The sequence below is a fragment of the Gigantopelta aegis genome, chromosome 10, assembly GCF_016097555.1.
Source record: "Gigantopelta aegis isolate Gae_Host chromosome 10, Gae_host_genome, whole genome shotgun sequence".
Lineage (NCBI taxonomy): Eukaryota > Metazoa > Mollusca > Gastropoda > Neomphalida > Peltospiridae > Gigantopelta > Gigantopelta aegis.
Genome location: NC_054708.1, coordinates 85,585,653 through 85,612,993, shown reverse-complemented (window position 1 = coordinate 85,612,993; position 27,341 = coordinate 85,585,653). Strand labels below are relative to the sequence as shown.

Here is a 27,341-nt window from a genome sequence, read left to right as displayed (position 1 = left end):
GCATGTAATCGAGTGCAGAATGCACAAGATGACTAGGGGGGTCTGGACTAGGGGGGCTTTTAAAAAAAGCGCAGAATTCCGCCAATTAGCGGAAGAATCACATGCCTAATATATACAAAATTTCAGTTCAATGCATTGAGGCATTGCAAAAAAAAAAAAAAGGCCAGAAAACTATTTGTGGGACAGACAGACCGGTAGGGGACTATATTATTTTGTTCTTTTATTAAACTATAGCCTATAAATAGAATTTCACAAAGGTTGATGACAGGACAGTCCTGCACCAACATTCATACCCATAATTTTACTTCGTGTTCATATTTCGTATATATACAGTACAATTTTTTAAATTACACATTTTCTTCAACCACTAATTAGTAATTTGCAAACAAAAATTTCCAAGAGCAATTTTGCATCAAAGTGGTTCCAATATTCTGAAAGTTAAAGCACCACGAACCAGTTTATTTTTGTTGGTACCATAGATATAGACTGACATTTAAATACAAATGTACTGGAGCCATTCAAATTCAAAACCTGCCATGTAAGCTACATGTATGGGATGAAGGTTTTTTCAAAGTTAGCTTTACATCAATCTGATTAAAATCAGCTCCACTGGGTCTTTAATTTTCAGTACAGGCCAGTGGAGCTGATTTTAATCAGTTTGGCTTTACACATATTAAAATAATGCTCAGTTCCATACTGAGAAGAAAATGTCAACACATCAGTGTGCTTTTTAAGAATTCTTTACAAATGTACTGTGTAGAGAAAATATTAAGTTTATGCTTAAAAAGACTAATCGAAGAACAAAAATGTAGCTTTCATCAAACATAAAAAAGTACTGGTCAATAGGTTTATATGATATATTTATTATGTACACCTTTAGCCAAAATGATGGTGCGGAAATGTTCTATGACAAACCTCAGTGTTATCATATTTATAATATATCCTGAACTAGTTATCAAAAACAATCCCATTTTACTTACACGTGTCAATTTAACAAAAACCACATCTATAAGCACAAATCTTTATTACATACTTTGTTACAAAAGATGAATCATTTATCCAGGTATGATAAAATGCACAGAAGAAAATATCAAGAAATTAGTATAGGAGTATTTACGTTGAGTACTTAAGGTTTTTTTGCACTATGATGCCATGTCAAGCAATATCAAAAATAGACGGATCAGGCCCTGACTCTTTCTTCTTTTTTCACCCAAAATTGGCTAAAGTCGCCAAATTATTAGCAATATATTGAAAAGTCGAAGTCTCTATTTTGGATCTAATTCAATTACAATTTAAACAAAATCATAGCTCACTATTTTTTACTTTTGCATGAGAGTGTACATATTTTGTGTTTTATTTTTGTTCATGTAAGGGAGATGGCATCTTTGGCTTTCAACCCTGGTGCATATTCAGTCTCAGACATTTCGGCCCTGGTCACATTGATATTTGCGTTTGATTAAATGAAACTATTTAATCAATGTGTTTCGTTGTTTATTTCAGATATTGTTACTTTGTGTATACATGTATGCTTGTGTGTGTGCTTGCATGCGTGCATTTAAGTGCAAAAAGACTGTACAAAGGTAAGCAACCTATTCATATTTGTGGGTCATTTTACTACATTACAAATTAAAAAGAAATGTTTCTTTGGTAGATATTAACATGCTTATATATTTCAATTATTTTATTTTCCATAACATTATATTTATCTAACATTACTGACATTAAACATACATGTAACTTAAGGCACAATTATTTTGCCATTGTTGGATAAGAGGCCATTTAGCATGTTATGAGTAATCATGTATTTTTATTGAGATACCAGAGAGAATTGTACCGAAGACTGCAAAGGAAAACCAAAGAATTGTGGGACAATTATGAGGCACAAGAATTGAAGACGTCCGATGTCCTGCGACGTGTGGGGAACATGTACGCACCTTCTATGCCTCAAGCTGTAGACAGCAAAGATAGGAAGGAAGGAAATGTTTATTTAACGACGCACTCAATACATTTCATTTACGATTATATGGCATCGGACATATGGTTACGGACTACACAGATATTGAGACAGGAAACCCGGTGTCGCCAGTTCATGGGCAACTATTTTTGATTAGAAGCAAGAGATCTTTTATATGCACCATCTCACAGACAAGATAGCACATACCACAGCCTTCGATATACCAGTCGTGATGCACTGGCTGGAACCGACGGGGATTGATCCTATACCAACCGCACATCAAGCAAACGCTTTACAACTGGGTTACGTCCCACCCCGTACAAAGATAGTGTTTAAATTAAATGTATAAACTATTGAACAATGTGTGTGAATAATGCGTGTGAATCTATATTTTGGATTAATTGTTTGATATATATATATAGTGATTTTTTTTTTAAAGTCGTATAATAAATTAAATAAATGTATTGAAATAATTTTTTGTCAAAAAGTTGTTCTGGATATGTATGCCAAATACATAATTATATACATTTATTTAGCAATTACAAACAATGATACTTTAAATATTGTATCACATCTGGGGCTGAACATGCACCGAGGCCGAAACAACCTGATACCACATTTTCGCAAGCCAAGGTACCAATTGATACAAGGTGTCATTATAGCCAAATTGGTTCCGTTTTGGTAGTGGTTCCTAGTTAGCCTGATCCTGACGGTTTTCAACAATAGGTTGCAGACATACATGTAATGAGGTTGACGTTTTGGTATGACATTAAAAAAATATATATTTTGGGGGTCAGAGCATATATCAATATTTATAAACACAGTTGTTATTCGAATATCTACCTTTTTATTGGTATTTCTACACTTCACATGAGCACTAAACTGGCCACCAAGTAGCTAAGTTTACCGCACATGTGCCACAAACTCTAGCACACATCAGCAGTAAATATTGTTAACTACATAACCTATAACCTGTTTCGGTGAGTGATACATTTAGTGGTATAGCTTACAGCAAAAACTTCCCAACACAAAAATGTTCAGTTTTATCAAAACATGTATACATATTGTTCAACAAAATTTATAAAAAATATTTTAAAACAAAATGTTACAAAATGGAGTCCTCGAGAACCAGGGGACAATATATTTCAAAATCTATTATAGGTAGCTGTAAGTCTGTTCATGTGAGTTTTACTTAGGTAACAGATTGCTTGATTACATGAATATAGTTCTGGTAACCACCGATGAGTTAGGCCTACCTAATCCTAAAACACTTGAACTACGGTTCTGTGCTACACTGGGGGTTCAAAAATATAAACTGATTTTCACTTTCATTACTGATAAATGGTACATTTAATTTTAGAATGTAATTGTTCACCACGTAACCGATTGGCGTTTCTCGTGATTTTAAAGTTGCGTAACCGACACGCAAACAGAATGGTTCTCGTGAAATATTGTGCCTTGGAGAACCAATGTTAACAGACATTTTAGGAAAACATATAACAATTATGATGTCTTGCTAAGTTGAGCAAATGAATGGTTATAATGGTAAAATTGTTTAGTTAAAAAATATAAGCTGCATTCTGAGATTCAATAAATATATAAACATATATCCAGAAAGATATTTATGTTAAAGCATATATTTTTCTTTTCTGGCAAGTATCCAGACCCCCCCCCCCCCCCCCCCCCCCCCACACACTAAAGCAAATGGTCTGCTTTCAGAACTAAAACATACAGGTTTTACATATGGAGTTTCTGGTGGTGCAAAAACAAAATAGAAAAAAGGGTCCACTTGGTTCATATTCGAACCCCCCCTCCCCCGGTCCAGATCATTTTATAAAGAGTTTTACCAGCAAAAGCTGTGACAATCATGTGACTTCAACAACCAGATACCAGTACAGCTGAGAACAGACAAAAATAGTTTTTAAAATTAAGTTTTCTTTCAAATTATAGTCATATATAATTTATGAGTGGGTCCAATCTTACTTTCTTTGCTCGTTTTAACTTTATTTTTACGAACATTTCTTTGAATATGACAGACATTTATTTACTTTCCCCATGCAAAAGTCAAATTAGTAAAAAATATTCAAATGTATGTACTGTTGCACACAAATGACGCAACTACAGAAACAGGAACCTCACCGAAACAGGGCAACGGACGATACAATGTATCTTGTTGTTTGGAAAATTGTTAGTTATGGGGTTGATTTCATTGATCATTAACTGATTAAGGTTCTTTCTTCCCTAATTTTTGACACTAACAATGCTTAAATTGAAATGAAGGAAGGTAATATTTTATTTAATGACATACTCAACACATTTTATTTACGGTTATAAATATGGCATCAAAAATATGGTTACGGACCACACAGATATTGAGAGAAAAAACCTGCTGTCGCCACTTCATGGGCTACTCTTTTTGATTAGCAGCAAGTGATTTTTATCTGCACCATCCCACAAACAGGATAGTACATATCATGGCCTGTTACACTTGGGCCCGTGCTTATAAAACTTAAAAGTCTAGACTTTAACTTTATTAAAGTCTGGACTTTAAGGTTTATAAGCACGAGGCCAGTTGTGGAGCACTGGCTGGAATGAGAAACAGCCCAATCATTGGCCAATGGGCGCCACTGACGGGAATCGAGCCTAGTTCGATCATGCAGCTACTGAAATGACTGATCCAAAAATGATCAGAAGAAAAATCTTAGTAATATATCTGACATTTATTATATAAACAGGCAAAAGGATGTTTTCACAAAAACTCGCGGAATTCATCCCTTCTCCGTCTCACACTGTGACACTGCACTTCGAATGGCACCAACAGAGTTAACACGCAGTTTTAACTTAGTAAATTACCGAAGGAAATTCCTCTTTTTTGTAGCAGTATCTGGTATATGATAAGTTCAATTCAAAACTAACAATCTGTTAAATTAAAAGGATTTAGAGCTTGAACAAATTATCAAAAACACGCTCCAAAATTTCTATTTGAAAAGCCCTCCATAAATAAGGGAACTTCCGTAAAATAGGATAAAAATGATTGGTTGATTTATTTGAAGGCGAAGTTCTCACCTCCAAAAAGAAAGAGTTACCAAGATTGCATTAAAGCTGCAATCTCTATTTTATTATTTTCCGGCCTCAGCGATGTTGTGGTTAAGCCATCGGACATAAGGTTGATAGGTACTGGGTTCGCAGCCCAGTACCGTCTTTCACCCATAGCAACGACGACTCAATGAGTGGGTGTAAGACCACTATACCCCCGTCTTTCTCAATAACCATTAACAATTAACCCATTTTCCTGGGCCCCGTTCCACGAACTTCGTGACGAAGCTATGTTAGCACTACTATCGCCGTAAATGCCTACTATCGCCTCCTTAATTTTGTTCTACGATCGCGAGCCCGTTCCACGACGCAGCGTGGCTTACTATCGTCATAAATTACGGTGGAAATTTACAATAGGTACGAAGCAGTTGTAAGCCACTAAAGTAGCTGTCATATGACAGTTAAATGATGATTTGGTCATTTTCTAAGAAGGATACTAACTTTTTGTATGAAAATGGATCTAGTATATATACCAAATACCTTTTATAAAACTTGGCGTTCGATGAAAAACATTCTAGGCCATACGACGTTTACATGAAAATACGGGAACTCTCATGTCTTATGCATTCGGCAATTATCGCTAAGCAAATAAACTGACAAAGTTACTTCATGGATGTCCGATACCATTGAATACACCCAAGATGTTCTGAAAAGTCGATAACCAATTTATGATTTAACTAATATGTACTTCTTTGCAAAGAATATATTAATCATTAAAGGGGCACTTACGACTACCGTAAGGTTGCTTTGTGGAACGGCTGTAAAGTTTACGGTGCCAGTTGTAAAACTCACCTAAGTCACTACAATTAACCTTAGCTACAATTCCTACGTGGAACGGGGCCCTGTACAGACAGCCCAGATAGCCATAGACCGGGAGCCAAGTGAGATTTAATTGTTGCGAGAGTTCCAAAAGGTTTGAGGTGGTTGAGGTGTAGAGGGACCCCAACTGACTACAGAAACCCAATTCTTAAGTAAATATAGTGCGGGAGTAAATAGGGGGCGCTATTGAAATTACCCCCAAAATGGGATTTAATTGTTGTGAAAGTTCCATCCAAAATTCCTTTGTTACTTATTAGAGGACATCTCACTGAGCCCAAATCCACAACTTAAGAAAAAATATTTTGTGGGAAAGGCTACTTAAGAAAGACTCTTAATTAGTGCTAATTAGGGATTTAATTGTTGTGAAAGTTCCATCCTTGGAACCAAATGTAAAATGTAGAGTATGCTCACCCGATTCAGAATTACCAATTTAAGAAAAAAATAATGCGGGAAAGTGCACTTAAGAAGAGGTCAAATGCTAATTAGGGATTTAAATGTTGTGAAAGTTCCATCCGAAATTCCTTTGCTATCTGGTAGAGGACATCTCACTGAGCCCAAATCCACTAATTAGTGCTAATTAGGGATTTAAATGTTGTGAAAGTTCCATCCTTGAAACCAGAGATTCCCAGTCTGGAGCTCCACGCGGTAAGACGTGTTTGTTTCGCTTGTGCACACTGCACGTGCTTTCGTGTGCTCGACTTGGGGGTCCTTCATTTCGTTGTTTTTGTCAGCGAAATGAAGTTTTCTACTGGGATGTATGCGGCCATTGGAACTGATTGAACGCTGGAACGCTTCTCGTTTCGACAGTCTGCACCACCAGGTTGGATTCTTTTTCAGCGAGATTCCTCGCCTCCACGTCATTTCTCCGTCTGACTATGTTGACTTGTTTTTTCGTGACTCGTATGACGACCATTCTGCAGAACGCCACGGTTGTTCGCGTTTAGTCTCTACATGTCCGAGCCTGTCCTACCAGCACTGGAAGATTGACTGCCCCACTCTAAGAAGAAATAGGAAGCGGGGTCGGCCCCTACTACTCTTTTTCTAGACTTTACATTGCTTTATAATGATACCATCTCGTATCCTCCGGAGTCGGGCCCGTCCGCACCACTATACCAACCCATGACGACTGGACTATACCCTAGTCTGATACTCTACTCGTTCAGACGGATCCGGCTTCTCAAGATCTGTATTTCAGCACAGCACTACACGTTCAACGTCTATCGACTGTCAATCTAGGGGTTTTCTTGACGGGATGCAACCCATCTCGCCCCTTTAAGCTGTGCACCCAAACGGCCTTAACGAGGCCACTCGCGTGGACATATCGATCGGACTTTAAACTTTTAGATCTGCGTTAAAAAATTTATGTCGAAATTACTTCTTTTTTGTAATATACTCTTCAAAAGAAGAAACGCAAAACCACATTGTCGTAACATTTGGAGAATTGATTTAATTATTGAATGGTGAGTCCGATAATTACGAAATGTTGCAGGATTGTTCACAATTCACTCTAGTCCATTTTGAGTAAGTGATAGGACACACCACCAAGGTCAAGGTCATCTGGAGTCAATACCGGGTGTGGCCTCCGCGTGTGTTGACAACTGCCTGGCACCGCCTGCCCATTGAAGCAACCAGAGTACGGATGACGTCCCGGGGGATGGTGGCCCACTCGGCCTGCAAGGCTGCTGCCAGCTCGGGCAGGGTCTGGGGCTGTGGTTGTCGCTGTCGGAGGCGTCGGTCCAACTCGTCCCATAGATGCTCAATTGGGTTCAAATCAGGTGATGTCGATGGCCAAGGAAGGACATTAATGTTGTTGTTCTGTAGGAAAGCCGTTGTGACACGTGCTGTGTGAGGCCTGGCGTTGTCATGTTGGAACACTGCGTTGGCGTTGGCCATAACTGGAACGATGTGTGACCGGAGGATCTGGTCAATGTAGCCCTGTGCATTCAGGTTGCCCTGCACGTGGACCAGGTCAGTTCTGCCAGTGTGTGAGATGGCTGCCCACACCATGACACTACCCCCGCCGAATCTGTCCACTTCCTGCACGCAGTTTGCCGCATAACGTTCACCACGACGCCTATACACGCGACATCTTCCATCATGACGTCGGAGCAGAAATCGGGACTTGTCACTGAACCACACCTGTCTCCATCGCAGTTGAGGCCATTGTCGATGAATCTGGCACCACTGCAGTCGGAGTCGACGGTGTTGTGGTGTTAAGATGACACCTCGAACTGGACGTCTGGCACGAATTCCTACCTCACGTAGGCGGTTCCGTACGGTCTGGTCGGATATCCTGCGCAAACCTGGTATTGCTGCGGCTGTGGAGGTGGCAGTAGTCAATCGTTCCCGAAGGTGGCGTACCCGGATGTAGCGGTCCTGCCCGGAGGTAGTGACCCGTGGTCGACCGGATCTAGGGAGGTCACGTGTTGATCCATGTTGCTGGTAACGGTCCCACAGTCTGGAGATGGTGCTTGGGGACACATGGAATGCCCTGGCAACGGCCGTTCTGGATTCGCCTGCGTCTAGTCGGCCGATGGCATTGTTTCTCTGCGGTTCACTGAGACGTGGCATGTCCTGGATTGTCAACTGTCGGCCAGATACAGAGGCCAGGCAAGCGAACACCCTGCACTTTTATACTGTCGGTGTTCATGTTGCACGTGCAGACAACGCACGTGCAGTGGTGACATGGTTTGCACGTGGCTGCGTTTTTGCGAATATTCACATTTTGGAACTTTATTGTAAAGTAGCTGCGTTTTATCGAATGTAACCGTGGGAATGTGTTTGGGACATGCAATGACCTTATATTCACAAAGCATGAACCGGTAGGAAACATAAAATCGGAGTTATAACCCATTTGTACCCTTTTGCGTTTCTTTTTTTGAAGAGTATATTATTAAATAGTCCGATCCTCTCTTCTTTCTCTTATTTAATTTTGGACTGTCCTTCTAAAATGCTCCAAATTATATAAATATTCGGCCGAGCAGTCAATTCTTTTTTATTTTTGGCTTGTAACCTTTTTCTTTTTTTATTTATTCTATTAACGTTTTTACTAATTGCTATTTTCAAAATTCTGCCCATTTTCACCCCCTCCCCCCTCTATCCCGAGTCAGGCCACCGATCTTATCGGAGGTCGGACTCGGGATGGGCGTGTTCGAAACCCTAGTGGTATATGGGCACGTTAAACTAGTTATTATCATCATCATCATTGAAACCAGAGTTCGACATCTGCGAGGCCAGGCGCCCAACCCGGGGCAGATAATTTACCGGGACAATTTTGATAATTATACTAAAAATAAAAGAGGGATTTTACAAATTTATTTGCGCATTTCAAAAAGAATATAAAACCAAGTTGGGGGGGGGGGGAGGGGGGGACCGAGGGAAGAAGGGAGGCAGGCCCCCGGACAAACATAACTCGCCCTACGGCTAAAACAGCCTACGCCCTATGGCACCTAACCTATTTCCGGTGGAATACCCCCAACACCCCCGAAGGTAGTAATATTAAATTTTAGGAAACGTGTACACCTGAATCACTTACCAGTGTATTAATGCAATTAATAAATAGGTAAACTTGAATGAAATAAAAATGTGTTGTTTTGATCTTTTAAGTTGTGGATTCAACAAGAGCCTCCTCCGAGACTGCAGCTCTATCCTTTCTCAGTATGGCTTCCTAACGTCCGGGGTCAAGTCATCACTACCGCCCTCAGAGTAATCAGAGCGACCTAGTCTATGACACGTCTGGGGGTGGTTCATATGTCGAAGCAGCGATCTGCTCCATCGGTGTCAGCAGTGAGCAACTGGTGCGCAATGTGGCTGAGCGGCTCAGGGATGACATCAAGTAAATCAAATTCATCCCTTGGCCTCCGAGGGTCGAGGAGTTAGAGGGGGAGGAAGAGCTCTCGCCTCTCATGGTGCATCTGCTATCTGCTTTGCGGGGGAAGAAGGGGGTAGATCTGTCTCCAAACACTCTCTGGTGCCTCTCTCCCTCACAAAGCGACCCACCACTACCGCCATCAATGCCACCGTCACCCTTCATGGCATGACTCGTAGCAAGGAGCTTGTCGACTCTTACTACAAGCTGGGCATGAACATCAGCTACTCGAATGTGCTTCTACTGCATGGCGTCGAGACAATGCATGACCTCAAGCAGTGCTGGGTGTATCCTGACGAGATTGCTGAGGGAGAACCAAGCATCAGTATCATTGACAATGACGCCTTTCTCAAAGACACCTTGACAGGAGAGGGTACCGCACAACGCTGTAACTGGATATTTCTGCAGCGTCTAGAACGTCTTGTATGCGAGTACGAGGCAAACATCCAGGATGAGCCTGCGCGCATCAAAGACGCCAAGACTGTGCCGCAGCCACTGACTGAGAAGGCGTCTGAGATTCAGGCAGTTATGCCATATAGGACCATACAGTGTGGTGAGCCTCCCATCCGCCCTATGCCCACTACGTTCTCGTCAAATACAGAGCCTCAGCGCAAGCGGAGCATTATTTATGCCCTTGCTCTCGTGGACATGAATGGTGACCGCCCTGATGCAGCCGAGCAGACTATCCCTTCCTACAACGGGTTTCACACTGGATTGAATATGGAGCTGTGGAAGAGCAAGGCTTATTTTCATATGTCTTACAATTAATCGCCAAACAAGTCAGTTGTGAATGACATTATGGACAAGCTATCTACCATCATCACCACTAAACGCATGCCCTTCGCCTTCTTAGTGGTAGATCATCCGTATACATCCTCATCACCCTGCTCAAGGCAGAGAACCCAAACAAATACCATGACATTGTGCAATTTCTTGGTCCCTTCCATACACAGTGTGTGATGATGAGCACTATATACAAGTAGTCTGAGAGCTAGGTGGATTTTATTTTACCTAGAAGCTACAACAGCCATATTACACAGGCGTGATATGGGTAGCCTCCTGACTCCAGAAACCCAATTTTTAAGTGTGGCTAGTGGTGGGTGTGGTTGGGGGGCCCACTAAAAACTCCCCCCAAATCGGTTTTATTTCACATGAAAGCTACAGGAGCGACACATATCCATGCGGTAGGGGTGTCTGCACTGATTACAAATATGCAACTTAAGAAGATTTCTGGTGGGGAGGTCACTTAAGAACAACACTAATTAGTGCTAATTACACTTTTATTTGACATGAAAGCTAAAACAGGGAAATAACATGCACAATGTCGAGGATGGTCCCCTGATCAAGAAACAACAACTTAAGAAGAGAATATGTAGTGGTAAGGTCACTTAAGAAGAGGTCAAAGGTCATGGAACTTCGCACTTAAATACTGCTTAATAAGATCGCTTAAGACGAGGCCAACGTAATAGATCGTAACAGTCAAATTTCAAATTGTGAGTTAAATGAACATTTACTTACGCAAAAGAATACTTGCTATCAAAATTTCATTCACTGTTGTTTTATTCACTTTTATATTTAAAACTAGTTGTCTAGTGAATATTATCATTCAGCGTGTAAACATGGCTGACCTAAAGGCCTTCTGAATCATACTGTGAGTAAACTATCAGTGTTATTGTTCTTATTTACATAGTTCATGTCTTAAATATAGTTTGTATGCATTTATTATATGTCTTAAGTCAGTTTTATGCAGTAAACAATTGCATTAATTTTAATGTTATAAATATTTGCAATAGAATTCATCTTCAACTTTTTCTGAAGATACTACTTTCTAAGAAGCTGTTTCACTTAAGAATTGAACGTTATATTTTTGACGTTCATGCGATGATAAATACCAAAACCGTTTTACACACTGTATGGATAAAATATAACGTTCAATTCTTATAATTCCAAATACATTAATATTGTCATTATACAAAACTATATTAAAAAACCCAATCAAACTCTATTCCACAATGATTTATAGTGCAGCGGATCGGTGAAAATTATAGAAGAATTGTGCCTTTGATGATAAAAGGCACAATTTTGTCACATATCCGCTGGACTATTACAACTGTATCAATACACAAATAAGGGAATTTCCGTAGAAAGTTACATTAGTTTTTTTCAGTCAAATCTCCGATTCATTATAATGATTTACACGAGGTTTTATAAATTTTAATTTTCTGAATCAAATGCGCATAAAAATAACTGAACATCAACTGATAACGGAAACAGGGTTTTTTTTCTTTAAAAATATCAAACGATAATTAATTAAGAATTGAACGATCTATACATGTATACTTAAATGGAAGATTTGTTGTAAAGCAGTTAGAGTATGAATTTTGAACTAATTAACATAAGGGAGAACATCAAATTATTTAGAAGATTTATCAATTACTATATTAAAATTGCGGTTGTCAAAAGTTGAATTAGTGAAAATCACTTGAAATCCAGACGCCTAGTAATTATAAAATGGAATTATTATGCAATCAACATCAAATGACATTTAGCTCTTCAAGGATCAAATGACATTGATCTCTCCAATGATGTATTGGAATATGCAACTTTAATATATGCTTTGATTTATAGATGATGTCCAAGATGCTATGATTATGGAGCATGATAGCAGGCTAGCTCCAGACCATGGCAGGGAGTGCACAATCCACGTAAGAAAAGCAGATACGAAGACTACTGGCAACATCGCATCCATCAGTGAAGATCATTGGTCAACCATCATTAATGCGGAAGCAAAGAGGAAGGAAAAGCGAAATTTTGTCTCATCCAAGTACTATTTGGTAATTCAGTCGCTGCCAGATAAACTTGGCCGTAACCATGGCTATCATGTTACCTGCAACAAAAACTTTACTGCCGTGCCACATGATGATACAACACACAAACCCAGACAAATGCATCAAGTGAGAAGACACTACGTTCTTCATGCGATTTTCCCCAGCTACATCCAACTCTGGTATTTTCCCACGCATCTGCCTGTTTTGCAAGAATACAAGGGGAAAAAAAGGTGGCTCAGAACAACATCTTGGTGAATGTGAAACTCTCGAAGCTGAGATAACAATAAAAACTGCTGCAGCTGCCAAAATGGACAACAATCTACTTTCGATGATCTCTGGTGTAGACTTTTGTTGTAAAGAGGTTAGGTACCAGCACAGCTGTAGAAGTACTTATCTATCCAATGTACAGTCTCTCCATAAGCCTACTGCTGTTGCAAGCAGCACTGCTTTGTTAGGTTTATATGCTTATATTGACAAATCAGTGATGACTGACAAAAGGCCTAAACTTCTTACATCCATCTACGCCCTGTACCAAGAGTTTTGCTTTTTTATAATGTATCTCACTTCATGCTCATCTTATACAAGTTTCATGTTTGTATCATTTGTGTATTAGGTGGCATTTTTTAATTAAGCATTAATTAAGTGCGAAATTCCCAGTTCCTTGACCTTTGACCTCTTCTTAAGTGACCGTACCACCACATATTCTCTTCTTCTTAAGTTGTTGTTTCTTGATCAGGGGACCATCCTCTACATTTTGCATGTGATTTCCCTGTTGTAGCTTTCATGTCAAATAAAAGAGTAATTATTCTGGGAGGTCAAATGGATACATTTTTAAACAGTTTTTATTGACTGAGGTCAAATGAAATGGTAAGAATGGAAAACTGTTTTGCTTTTTATAATGTATCTCACTTCATACTCATCTGATACAAGTTTCATGTTTGTATCATTTGTGTATCATGTGATTTCCCTGTTGTAGCTTTCATGTCAAATAAAAGTGTAATTAGCACTAATTAGTGTTGTTCTTAAGTGACCTCCCCACCAGAAATCTTCTTCTTAAGTTGCATATTTGTAATCAGTGCAGACACCCCTACCGCATGGGATATGTGTCGCTCTTGTAGCTTTCATGTCAAATAAAATCGATTTGGGGGGAGTTTTTAGTGGGCCCCCCAACCACACCCACTACTAGCCAGATTTAAGAATTGGGTTTCTGGAGTCAGGAGGCTACCCGTATCACGCCTATGCAATATGGCTGTTGTAGCTTCTAGGTAAAATAAAATCCACCTAGCTCTCGGACTAAAGGGGAGTGAGCTTGGAGATGTACTCGTGGCGGGAGGAGTTATTGCCAAGGGCTCCGTTGATCGTGTGCTGAAAGGCAAGCATTATAAGAGAGGGCTGCGTTGCTTGAGGCTCGTGTATGAGGCACTCATGAGTCGGCTGGTGCAGGGAAGGCCCGACCTGGCTGATGAGACGGGAGAACCTTGAGATTCTGAGAGATACGAGTCTCTCCCAAGAATCCTGCGCAGCTGCTCACGCGGCACTGGAGAATGATGCTGACCTCGAGAGCCTCATCACCAACTTCTTTACCCAGGTGGAACACAATGAACACACAACAGAACCCGGAGAGATCACCAAATACACAATAAAACCAGGAATGTGCACGAACACAACAGAACCCGGAGAGTACACCCAACACACAACAACCTGGAAAAATCACCGGACACACAACAGAATCTGGAGAGATCACTGAACACACATTATAACCTGGAGAGAACACTGGACACACAATAGAACCCGGAGAGATAACCAAATACACAATAAAACCAGGAATGTGCACTGAACACACAATAGAACCTGGAGAGTACACCCAACACACAGCAGAAGCTGTAGGGTTTACTGTTCACTCAATATAACCTGGAAAGAATCCTGCATACTCAACAGTACACACCCTCATTGGAAATGTAAATCCTATATCCTTTGAATGAGCTTTACTTGAACCCGGTGTATCCCAAACCAATAAGCTGCTGAACATAGTTTCTTCATTAAAGGATACCAGTTTCAGTTTGCTTAACTATTCTAGTTTGTCTGTTGCACTAGCTGATAAACCAGGTATTCTTGAAACTAATGAAGTAAACCCTGAGGCAGCAGAACCAGGAACTATCTGCAAAAGGACTCCCATGGCACAAAGAACATGGAAAGAACACTGCACACAACATGACATCAGCTTTTCTGATGACTCAACAGGAACGAATACTTGCCTAGAAAAAAAGGTTTTGTATGGACAAGTCGTCTGATTCTGATGCATCATCATGAAACAACATGGAGCACTACCACCAGTGTTTCTGCCAGATAGAAATATTTGGGTATGGCTCTATGGAATTGAATGCAACCACAGTCAACAGAGATATGGGGGGTCCTCCCTCAGAAAGAAAATTAGTTAAGTTTAGGATTAGGATTAAGAAAATCATATAGTAATGATAAGAGTAATTAATTTTATCAAAAAGTTAACTTAAAAAATAAATTCTGCAAAAATATTTGGGTATGGCACCATAACCATTTTACCCTCTGGCAGACAAAATCAGGGTTGGGTCAAAGAAAACAAGGATTTCACGAGTCAGAGTAGTTTTTATCACATTATTATTTTGTTCAATTGGTGATTTTATTTATCGTATTATTATTAATAAAAGTTAAATAACTTTTTTCACGTAATATTTTGTTGAAGCGGTGATTTTATTAATACTACTTCTACTTGTATTCCTTTTTGAATGTTTGCTTCTAAATATTTTCTATTTACAAGCTTTCTCCTTTTTAAAAATAAATGTGATTTGCAAAACTGAAATATTTTAGAAGTGATGGCTCTTTCAGAATAAATATTTAAATTTACTTGATATAGACGGGTTTTTCCGATTGTCGCTCAGTAGTTTATGACGTCGATAGATGGCGTAACTGTACGGCCGCCATTAAGGGAGTGAAATTCACACAACAATAACATGTGACGGCATTGCAGCTGGGTGCAATTTCAGGTTTTACGACTTTTTGGGAACGTTTTGCAAAAGCAAAACCGGTCTCTTGGATAATTCAACCTCATTTAAAGATTGTATATTCATATCAATATCGGTGGAAATCTGTGAATGATTTCACGCCAATACAAAAGCATAGCGAATAAATTAAACACACGCAAGTGTGAATAATTTTGATGGTTATTAAGTGAAACTTTACTGAATGCATCCTAAAATATAGAAAAGTATTTCAATTATGTACGCTTGTAGAAAACGTGGTGTACCATTTTGAAAAAAGATAGACTGACCTTAGATCTAGAGTAGATGTCAACGTTTGGCTTTTACTATTGTTAGCTCTGGGATATTCCAGATGTGATCACATGGGGTTGAAGTGGGGCGCAGTTAACACTGCCAAATATTAATCTATTATTATTTTTAAAAATTTTTATTTATATATATATATATATATATATATAAAATACATACGAGTTATTATGGTGTTAAATGTGTGCGATGACATGATAAATAATTTACTGACGCATGCATGCCATACCGAAAATCGCACCCCACCCATTTCGTCGAATTGTTTTAATAATTATTTTTTTATGTATTTATTTTATTATTTTTATTATTAAGTAATTAATAAATAATATTAAATAAAATAAAAAAATTATTTATTTATTTATTTGTTAATATTTTATAATTATAATATATATTTTTAAAATTATCTTTCATTTCTTGGAAAAAATTTTTTAATTAAATTAATCATGCACAATATACAACACTAAATTACCCCGAAAATGCGCTTCTGGTTAGTCATAAGATTTTCTATATACTAGTTAATTACAAAACGAACCCCTTTGACACTTACTGGTGATGACCAAGGCAAGTACAAACAAAACAGGAGCTTAGGCTGGTGGTGGTGGTGGTGGTGTGTGTGTGTGTGTGTGTGTGTGTGTGTGTGGGGGGGGGGGGGTTGTCATCTTATACCCTCGCCCGCTGAGGCTAAAATATAGTTTTAATGTTCAATACATTGGGCTATACAAGTGTCCAGGGAAATTATATTTGCTTGCATAAATTTAAATTATTCGTTATGCTTTTATATTCGCGTGTATGGGCTATATACATGCTTTATTATTTACGTTTTTAATGATTAATACACTTCCACCAACGTTGATGTGAATCTACAATCTTTAAATGAGGTTGTATTATTCGACATACTGGTTTTGCTAGCCCGAGTACTCTGACTGTAAGAGGGCTAGACGGACATTTGGACATAAATACGCTCTCATTACAGTCGATTCCCAGTCTGGAGCTCCACGCGGTAAGACGTGTTTGTTTCACTTGTGCACACTGCACGTGCTTTCGTGTGCTCGACTTGGGGGTCCTTCATTTCGTTGTTTTTGTCAGCGAAATGAAGTTTTGTACTGGGATGTATGCGGCCATTGGAACTGATTGAACGCTGGAACGCTTCTCGTTTCGACAGCCTGCACCACCAGGTTGGATTCTTTTTTAGCGAGATTCCTTGCCTCCACGTCATTTCTCCGTCTGACTGTCGACTTGTGTTTTTTTCGTGACTCGTATGATGGCCATTCTGCAGAACGCCACGGTTGTTCGCGTTTAGTCTCTACATGTCCGAGCCTGTCCTAGCAGCACTGGAAGATTGACCGCCCCACTCTAAGAAGAAATAGGAAGCGGGGTCGGCCCCTACTACTCTTTTTCTAGACTTTACCTTGCTTTATAGTGATACCATCTCGTATCCTCCGGAGTCGGGCCCGTCCGCACCACTATACCAACCCATGACGACTGGACTATACCCTAGTCTGATACTCTCTCTCGTTCAGACGGATCCGGCTTCTCAAGATCTGTATTTCAGCACAGCACTACACCTTCAACGTCTATCGACTGTCAATCTAGGGGTTTTCTTGACGGGATGCAACCCATCTCGTCCCTTTAAAGTTAGGGTCAACTCCAACAAGAGCCTTATGTGTTGGAAAGATGCATACCCGGACCACCAACACATACTGACACTTTAGCAAATGAAAAACGCGTAATTTTAGAGTTAATAAAAAAAAACATGATTATTCCTGCCAACTGGGGGCAGCCATTTTGTTTCGTTTTTGTGACGTCCGGTGGGATAGCTTGGGGCGTAGTGACGTCAGCTCCTGACCATCTCCTGTATGTAAAAGTGTAAACAAAAGCAGTAATTTTCGACAAGGCGCTTCTCTTTGATCAACCTGACTTGTAAAACAGCATAAACGACGTAATAATATAATAAACTATTTAACTAAATATATTTCAAGTTGCATTAACGGGGAAAAATGGGGTTATAGTGTTTTTCTCTGTTTAATAATCCAAAGGAAAAATTTACACTATTACGCCTATTGATATGCTACGTTGGAGCAAAAACGACAACCCACGATACCCAAGTGATAATTTTCTTTTCTTTGGGACTACGTAATTGGTCAGTTCTGTGTTTTTAGATGGAAAAATCTACTTAATCAATAGTTTTACAGAACTATTTACAGTAATAAACTATGTCCATTACAATTTTAGGGGCGACAGGTAATATTCCACAATACCGGTATGTATTTTTGTGTCTAGACAGCGTCAATTAATTGGCTCGTCTGATTACCAATCAAATACACACCTGTCAATCAGGAATCAAAGGTAGAAGCAACTAACAGCATAGACCAATTAACTAAAAAAACCACTCCGTGTATCATTTCAGTACGTACGTTAATGCATGGACAAAACATTGTTAATTGTTTCGACTTGTTGTGTAGCCACTTTGACAATGGTATTTTATTTTGTATTGAAAAATAATATATATCTAGTGCTGGATATACTTACTTTTGGCTTACTGGGATGTGTATTATTAAAGAACATTGCAATGTGTGACTATTTATCATCCCGCAAAAAACAGGTAGATTGTGTTTCTCTAGTTCTAAGGCTCATTCCTGACGTGACGCGTTAAGTATTACGTAACCACCAGCTCGCCAGAGGACGTACTCACCGAGATGGTACAAAATGGCTGCGCCCGTTATATATAATAGTTTTCACATTTAACCGTTTTATTAATTAACTATACGATTATACGTGTTGATATTAAGCAATAATGTGCATTATATATCGTTGAATATGCATACCAGGCCAAATGCCTTAATTGTCCTCTCCTTTAAGCTGTGCACCCAAACGGTCTTAACGAGGCCACTCGCGTGGACATATCGATCGGACTTTAAACTTTTAGATCTGCGTTCAAAATTTTATGTCGAAATTACTTCTTTTTTTTAAAATATTATTAAATAGTCCGATCCTCTCTTCTTTCTCTTATTTAATTTTGGACTGTCCTTCTAAAATGTTCCAAATTATATAAATATTCGGCCGAGCAGTCAATTTGTTTTGTTTTTTTGGCTTGTAACCTTTTTTTATTATTTTTATTTAATCTATTAACTTCTTTACTAATTGCTATTTTCAAAATTCTGCCCATTCCCCCCCCCCCCCCCCCCCCCCCCCCCATCCCGAGTCAGGCCACCGATCTTATCGGAGTTCGGACTCGGGATGGGCGTGTTCGAAACCCTAGTGGTATATGGGCACGTTAAACTAGTTATCATCATCATCATCATCATCATCATTACAGTCAGAGACCAAGCTATGTATTTTTTTTTAGCAATTGCCGACAACCATATAGTTGGCAAAGATTTCTGCTCTAATATCACAACAATCCTATGTTTGACGTTAAATACTTTTACATCGATCATTTTCGAGTTAATTGATTTTTAAAAATCCACACATTAATCACTAATACACACACCACATTCAGCTAAGCTTCGGCAAACTCCGGACAGCAGAATTCTAAGTTCGCCGACCTATATCGTGACGTTGCGTCACCAATCTGAACACCTCGTCACATTCCGCTACGCTAGATGTATAGCGTAGAAATGTACGAGGAGTTCCGATTGGTTGCGTCACTTGATCGCCCACTCAGCCATTCCGTCTACTAGGCGGAATCGCCCAGTGGGCGATCACGTGAAATCCACGTCACGAAATAGGTCACCGAGCTTTGTAATTCTTGCGACGGAGTGTCACGAAGCGTAGCTGAATGTGGGTGCTGTCGGATTTCTTTCTGTACTATGTGTATTAGTGATTAATATGTGGATATTTTTTAATCAGTTAACTCGAAAATGATCGATGTAAAGGTATTTGACGTCAAACATAGGATTGTTGTGGTATTAGAGCGGAAATCTTTGCCAACTTTTTGGTTGTCGGGAATTGCCAAAAAAATACATAGCTTGGTCTCTAACTGTAATGAGAGCATATTTATGTCCAAATGTCCGTCTAGCTCTCTTACAGTCAGAATACTCGGGCTATGGTTTTGCTTTCACAAAATGTACTAAAATGGTAATAAATACTGAAAATGCACCCAGATTCAATGCCTTCACATGTTATTATTGTGCGAATTTCACTCCCTTAATGGCGGACCGATCACTTGATTATAAACATGGCCGCGCACATCTTCATAAATCAAGGCTAATATTCGTTCCTCGTGTCATGTCATGTCATAGGGTTTTACGTGCACATTCAGAACAAGCTGTTGTAGCGCACGCCTGTCGTGGGCGCAAGAGCCGGCCTTGGCCGGCTCCTCCGTCCATGGCAGGAAAGGTGGGGGGAGGGGAGAGGAGGGACCGCCTGCACTGGCAGGTGCAAGGGAGCACCAGCAGCCCGATCAAATCGATAGCAGGTGGGTGGAGGTGGTGGTGGTGCTATGGAATTTGAATGGAGCAGTTAAATGCCAAAGAGAAAAGGGTGCGCAATTTTGATTGAGGGAATTTGGCGCAATTTTAAATGGTCGGTCGAAAGGTAAATGGCCGAGCTAATATAGGTTTTGATATTAGTGAATCGAGAGTAGCTCGTTAATTTTAGACCTTTACGATGCTGTGGTGTCTCCATAGGTTGCCCATAGGGCCCTTATTCGTTCCTCGTATTCAGCCTTGATACATGTAGTCAAGATTACTGATATCCACTACTAGCGCCCTCTATTGGAAGAAAATTTGTAACACCGATTATGTCCCTTACACGATGACATCGCTGACCAATCACAGCATCGGTAACATGTGACAATCTTGAAAGCAATATCAAAAATTAACCGCCGGACGCTGACGCTGCCATCTTTGTTTACAATAACAAGGGAATCTATAAGGAGCGTTGCGATTCGTTGCAATCAGATCTCATCGCATCCAATGAAATTTAAGCATTTTGTGGCACGATTTCTTGACGACATGAATACGAGGAACGAATATTAGCCTTGATTTATGAAGATGGGCAGCGCACAGTACTTTGACCTCACTGGCCAATAAACCTGTCTATACTGTTGGTCTTAAAAGACGCATTTCATTTAATCGTGAATAACTGATGTAGCTACAACTATTTAAGCAAATAACTAAAACACCTAATATGCTATAAATACCGCAAATATACAAAGAAATCGTAAATATGTTCAGCTTTCATTGTCATTAAAACAAATTCGACATCTCAACTACTTACCAAGAAAATGTTTTCCTTCATTATCTCGGCTTTTTAAAAATGAATTTTTATGCACTTACGTCCTTCTGGCTCTCACACGACGATTTGATTGTGTCCCGATTCTTCTCCACTGTCCTCTCTCTCCCTCCCCCTCCAACATTCTGGACTAGGTACAGCCCTGGTTTGAAGCAGTAGGCTTGAGAATGCTCTAGACTAAGCACATCACAAAATAGTTCACCTATATGTTGATTCCCAGTCTGGAGCTCCACGCGGTAAGACGTGTTTGGCTTTCGTGTGCTCGACTTGGGGGTCCTTCATTTCGTTGTTTTTGTCGGCGAAATGAAGTTTTGTACTGGGATGTATGCGGCCATTGGAACTGATTGAACGCTGGAACGCTTCTTGTTTCGACAGCCTGCACCACCAGTTGGATTCTTTTTTTAGCGAGATTCCTTGCCTCCACGTCATTTCTCCATCTGACTGTCGACTTGTGTTTTTTTCGTGACTCGTATGATGGCCATTCTGCAGAACGCCACGGTTGTTCGCGTTTAGTCTCTTCAGGGCCGAGCCTGTCCTAGCAGCACTGGAAGATTGACCGCCCCACTCTAAGAAGAAATAGGAAGCGGGGTCGGCCCCTACTACTCTTTTTCTAGACTTTACTACCTTGCTTTATAGTGATACCATCTCGTATCCTCCGGAGTCGGGCCCGTCCGCACCACTATACCAAACCATGACGACTGGACTATACCCTAGTCTGATACTCTCTCTCGTTCAGACGGATCCGGCTTCTCAAGATCTGTATTTCAGCACAGCACTACACCTTCAACGTCTATCGACTGTCAATCTAGGGGTTTTCTTGACGGGATGCAACCCATCTCGTCCCTTTAAGCTGTGCACCCAAACGGCCATAACTAGGCCACTCGCGTGGACTTTAAACTTTTAGATCTGCGTTCAAAATTTTATGTCGAAATTACATCTTTCTTTTTTTTAATATTTTTTATTTGTCCGATCCTCTCTTCTTTCTCTTATTTAATTTTGGACTGTCCTTCTAAAATGCTCCAAATTATATAAATATTCGGCCGAGCAGTCAATTCTTTTTTTTTTTGGCTTGTAATCTTTTTTATTTATTCTATTAACTTTTTTTACTAATTGCTATTTTCAAAATTCTGCCCATTTTCAACCCACAACCCCCCCCCCCCCTCCACCCCACCCCTCCCTCAATCCCGAGTCAGGCCACCGATCTTATCGGAGGTCGGCCTCGGGATGGGCGTGTTCGAAACCCTAGTGGTATATGGGCACGTTAAACTAGTTATCATCATCACCTATATGTTTATTAAATAACGTTTCGCAACAAGCATAACATATAATAGAAGCAATTTCCAGTGGTTGACAATGATCTGTTTTTACATGAATTCTAGTTCTTGAGAAGCTCTCCTCTACATGAATTACTGGCGAGTCTTTTGTCCCTGTCTGTGGGTCCGAGTCATTTCTCCACATAGTGAATGAGAGACGAGGTTGAGGTGTCCACTTCCTGTATGGCATAGTCGAGATGCTCCAGCTGGGAGGTGGACAGTATGGACAGGTCTGAGAAGTCCGAGTCCTCACTGCAACCACTGGTTATGTGTCGCACGACCTCGCTCAGAGACGACTGCAGGAAGCGGTTGGACGTCTTCTGGATCAGTTCCGCGTACCGGTTGATGCTTTCGACGTCTCCTCCTCCTCCTGTAATAATATATTAAAACATACATTGAAGTTGGCTCACTCCAGGGGAATGTTCTTATCAGACCATTCCTTGTTTTAACTAGGATGTTGTTATGGGGATGGGAGGGGAGGGAGGACTGCAGGATTTTTTAAGGGAGTGGTGCTGTGTAAAAGATAAATAAATAAAAAGGCACCTTTGTAATATTCCAAAACACACTAACATACGTACCATACAGTGGTAATCTCCCTTCAAAAGCAACCAGTCAGCTAACAGATTACATCTTTATAATATTCCAAAACACACTAACATACGTACTATACAGTGGTAATCTCCCTTCAGTAGCAACCAGCCAGCCAGCTAACAGATTACACCTTTATAATATTCCAAAACACACTAACATACGGGAAATTTAAACCCTACCCTCTCCAATTTCATATAGAGTTATTGTGGCCAAAAACCTTGAAATTCCAAGTTTCAGCTCGATCGGACCAACGGTGGCCGCCCTTTTTAAAATTGCCATAACTCAGCAACCAATGGTCCAATTTTGACAAATGAGGTATCATTGGAAAGGAGGAATTACAAGGAATCCAAATCTGACATTAATCCTGACATTTGGGTTACTTTTCGACTGATGACCGTTTGACCTATATTTGTACCTTGAAATTGACCTTGTGGGACACATGACCTTGAGATGACCGTTGATTAAAATTATAGCCCAACATGTTATCTACAACATATAAAAAAAATGGAGGTGGAAAATGTTTCATTAGTCAGCAATTTCAAATTGAAATATGTTTACCTGCTGTTGTTCTATGCTCTCTGTGTATAGACTGCATGCATTTCACTATTAAATGTATATATGCGTCAACACTGTAAATGTCATGAATGTTAATGATACAATATAGTGTGGCAACCAGGCAAGCAATTGATTAAGGAAAATAAAATCTATAAATTACTACTGGTAGTTTCCTTCATCTTTTGTTAATTTTATATATTGTTGTATTTCTGTTTATTTGAGGAGTCTGACTACTTGATTGAAGTCACAAGCTTTCTAGTCTTTAACTATCCATGTTGAACAGACTTTGGAAATTCTGACGAGATAATTTTGGCAGATACTGTAATTCCTGGATGAAGATTATGTCAAAGATGGGGTGTTTATAACACAAAGTATATCCCTTTCTGGAATCCAACACCTGTCTGCTTTTGACTGCCAGTGGAACTGCCTTGAAGGTCCACGAGGGTGCATGAACTTGACATTATAGTCTCCAAATTTCTCTGAAACTTCATCCACCAAACCAATCCAAGGAAGACCATCATAGAGGCTGCAGACAAAGTTCTGCACCTTTATTTCTAGTGGAATTTGTAAATCGTCATTACTATCATCGAAACTGCTAGTGTCTTGAATTTGTACCAATTTGGGTGGATTGGACTGAACTCAGTTTGAAAATCTGCATTGTAGACTGTGATAATGGGACAAAACGATGGTACTGCAGGGTTCCTTTTACTGTCTTTGCTTAATGAAATCTTGTTTGTAGTTCTTTGTGACAGACAGCAACCTGTTCTTGTGTCACGTGAAAGAAACTGAAATTGGACGTCAAACATTTTGTAATTTTGACATATAATCTTAGAGAGGAAACCCGTTACATTTTTCAGTTAGTAGCAATGGATCTTTTATATGCACCATCCCAGAGACAGGATAGCACATACCATGGCCTTTGATATACCAGTTGTGGTGCACTGGATGGAGCAAGAAATAGCCCAATGGGTCCACTGACAGGGATCATTCCCAGACTGTCAGCGCACCAAGCGAGTGCTTTACCACAAGGCTACGTACCGCCCCTGCCATCTATTTAACTATGTACAATGAAATAGCATTTGTTTGGCATTTTAAAAAAGTTCCATATATATGACTATTTTTCTGCCATTTATTGCTGAATTGTGACAATTCCATTATTTTAATTCTTTATCCATTGAAAAAAATAGTTTTACCATTCATTATTTATACATGTACTACATTGTAGGCCTATCACCAAGGGAAATACTTAATCGTAGCCACCAGGATGTAACATCTTGCGAAATGCGATTTTAAGCTACGCCCTTTTTCGTACGCCACGCCCCATGTCACAAACGAGTCTGATATGTTTCCGCGGGAAATAAACATAAATATGAACGAGTAGGCCTAATTCCCTAGTAAATTATGTCAAATATAGATCTGTGTTATTGTAACGAGCATTTAATAAAATATTAAGTAATACAAATCAGTTTTATAACTGAGCGTTTTTCAATGTGTTTTTTTCTTCTAATGTGTACTTCCGATGTTTTGACGTACCTACGTAGTCCGATACACCTGCCGTCAACTCAACAACTGAGTTTATGACAGATGTATCGGATTACAAACAATGCTGTAAAGTTAATCGTTTGTAAACGTGACACAATAATAATACGTGAATAATATATCGCATAGTTATTTGGGGGTTTTTAACGTCTGTATCAGATATGTAAACATGAATATATATAGAGTATGTGTAAGAATGAATATATAATCATGGGTTAATTCATTATCTACCACCTACAGGTAAGGTGAGGGTTAAATGACCTAACAACTGACCTAACAATGTGGTACATGATATATGGCTAATGTCAGGGCTTTAGATTGCAACAAAGCTGCACATGTACTATATATGCTGGGGTAGATTTTGCAAAAATTATAAACTTCAGATTTCAATTTTATAAGGGTAGATTTTCCATTTTATATGTAATGTTAATTTCAGCTAAATAAATGTTTTCTTATGCAGACACTGAAAATTAAATATGAATATGATGGATTAATCCATTATCTAAATGATCAGGGTATATTTACTATTTGTTATTTGTAATTCATTTTCTATTTTTGTAAAAGTGGGGCAGGATATAGCCCAGTGGATTAAGCCTTCGCTTGATGTGAGGTAAGTCTGGGATCAATCCCTGTCGGTGGACCCATTGGGCTATTTCTCGTTCCAACCAGTGCTCCACAACTGGTGTAACAAAGGCCGTGGTATGTACTATCCTGTCTGTGGGATGGTGCATATAAAATATCCCTTCCTGTCTGATGCCATATAGCCAGAAATAAAAATGTGATGAGTGCATCGTTAAATAAAACATTTCCTTCCTTCCTTTATTTTTGTAAAAATATACCGGGTATGTGAATAACCTTACTGTATGTTTCCTATCCGTGCTAGGAATAGTTGTAGGAAAATGAGACACTTAAGAATTTAATAGGCTGTATTTTAGAGTACCTTAACCACCGACAGTACAAGATCATCCACTGAGGGTACTTTTTCCTTAATATGGTATATTAATTTATGTATTTGTTAGCTACTGCATATTTCAGATAAGTAAACACTTTATGTAGACACTAATAATTAAATATGTATATCCATTATCTAACTAATAAGGGTGGATTTTCAAATTATAATGAGTTATTATTTTTTTCTATTTTTATTATTACTATTTTTTAATATTTGTGAATAAATGTACTTTATGTTTACTATCAGTACTAGGGATAGTTATCGGAAAATTAGATACTTAAGATTTCAATAGGGTGGATTTTATGGTACCGAACTACCGAGGGTACAAGATCATCTACCGACGGTACTTTTCCCAAAATATGGTATATTAATTTACTTATTTGTTAGCTAATATATATTTCAGCTAAGTAAACACCTTCTTATATAAACACTAATAATTAAATATGTATATGATGGATTAATCCATTATCTAAATGATCAGGGTAGGTTTCCAAATTATAAGAAATTATTATTATTATATTTTATTATTATTATTATTTTCTAAATATATGTGTATAACCTTACTGTATGTTTACTATCAGTGCTAGGGTAGTTTTAGGAAACTGACACACTTAAGATTTCAATAGGGTGGATTTTACAGTACCTAACTACCGATGTTACAATATCATCCACCGAGTGTAGGCTTACTTTTTCCTTAATATGGTATATTAATTTATGTATTTGTTAGCTACTGATTTCTCATTCCAGCACGACTGGCATATCAAAGGCTGTGGTATGTACTACCCTGTCTGTGGGATGGTGCATATAAAAGATTTCTTGCTGCTAATCGAAAAGAGTAGCCCATGAAGTGGTGACAGTGGGTTTCCTCTCTATATCTGTGTGGTCCGTAACCATATGTCTGATGCCATATAACCGTAAATAAAATGTGTTGAGTGCATCGTTAAATAAAATATTTCCTTTCTTTGTTAGCTATTGTATATTTTATCTAAGTAAACACCTTCTTATGTAGACACTAATAATTAAATATGTATATGGTGGATTAATCCAATATCCAAATGATAAAAAATTACTATTATTATTTTATTTATTTTTTATTTAAAAAATATATATATATAACCTTACTGTATGTTTACTATCAGTGCTAGGGATAGTTCTAGGAATATGAAACACTTAAGATTTCAAAGGGTGGATTTTATAATACCTAACTACTGGGGTTACAAGATCATCCACCGAGGGTGGATATTCCCAAAATATGGTATATATTAATTTAC

At 39.0% G+C, this 27,341-nt stretch overlaps 1 protein-coding gene across 4 annotated transcripts in view; it reads right to left on the bottom strand.

The window, feature by feature from the left end:
• Positions 1-21,368, bottom strand: part of LOC121383163 (kinesin-like protein KIF14) — a 95,138-nt gene extending 73,770 nt beyond the window's left edge. For 2 of the 4 annotated variants that reach the window (XM_041512990.1, XM_041512992.1), the window contains exon 1: positions 4,808-4,965. The gene's annotated coding sequence lies outside the window, so the exon portion shown is untranslated. Of the gene's footprint in view, positions 1-4,807; positions 4,971-21,164 lie in introns of those variants that run through there. The other 2 variants (XM_041512991.1, XM_041512993.1) reach the window with 2 other exon arrangements.
• Between the last annotated feature and the right edge of the window lie 5,973 nt (positions 21,369-27,341).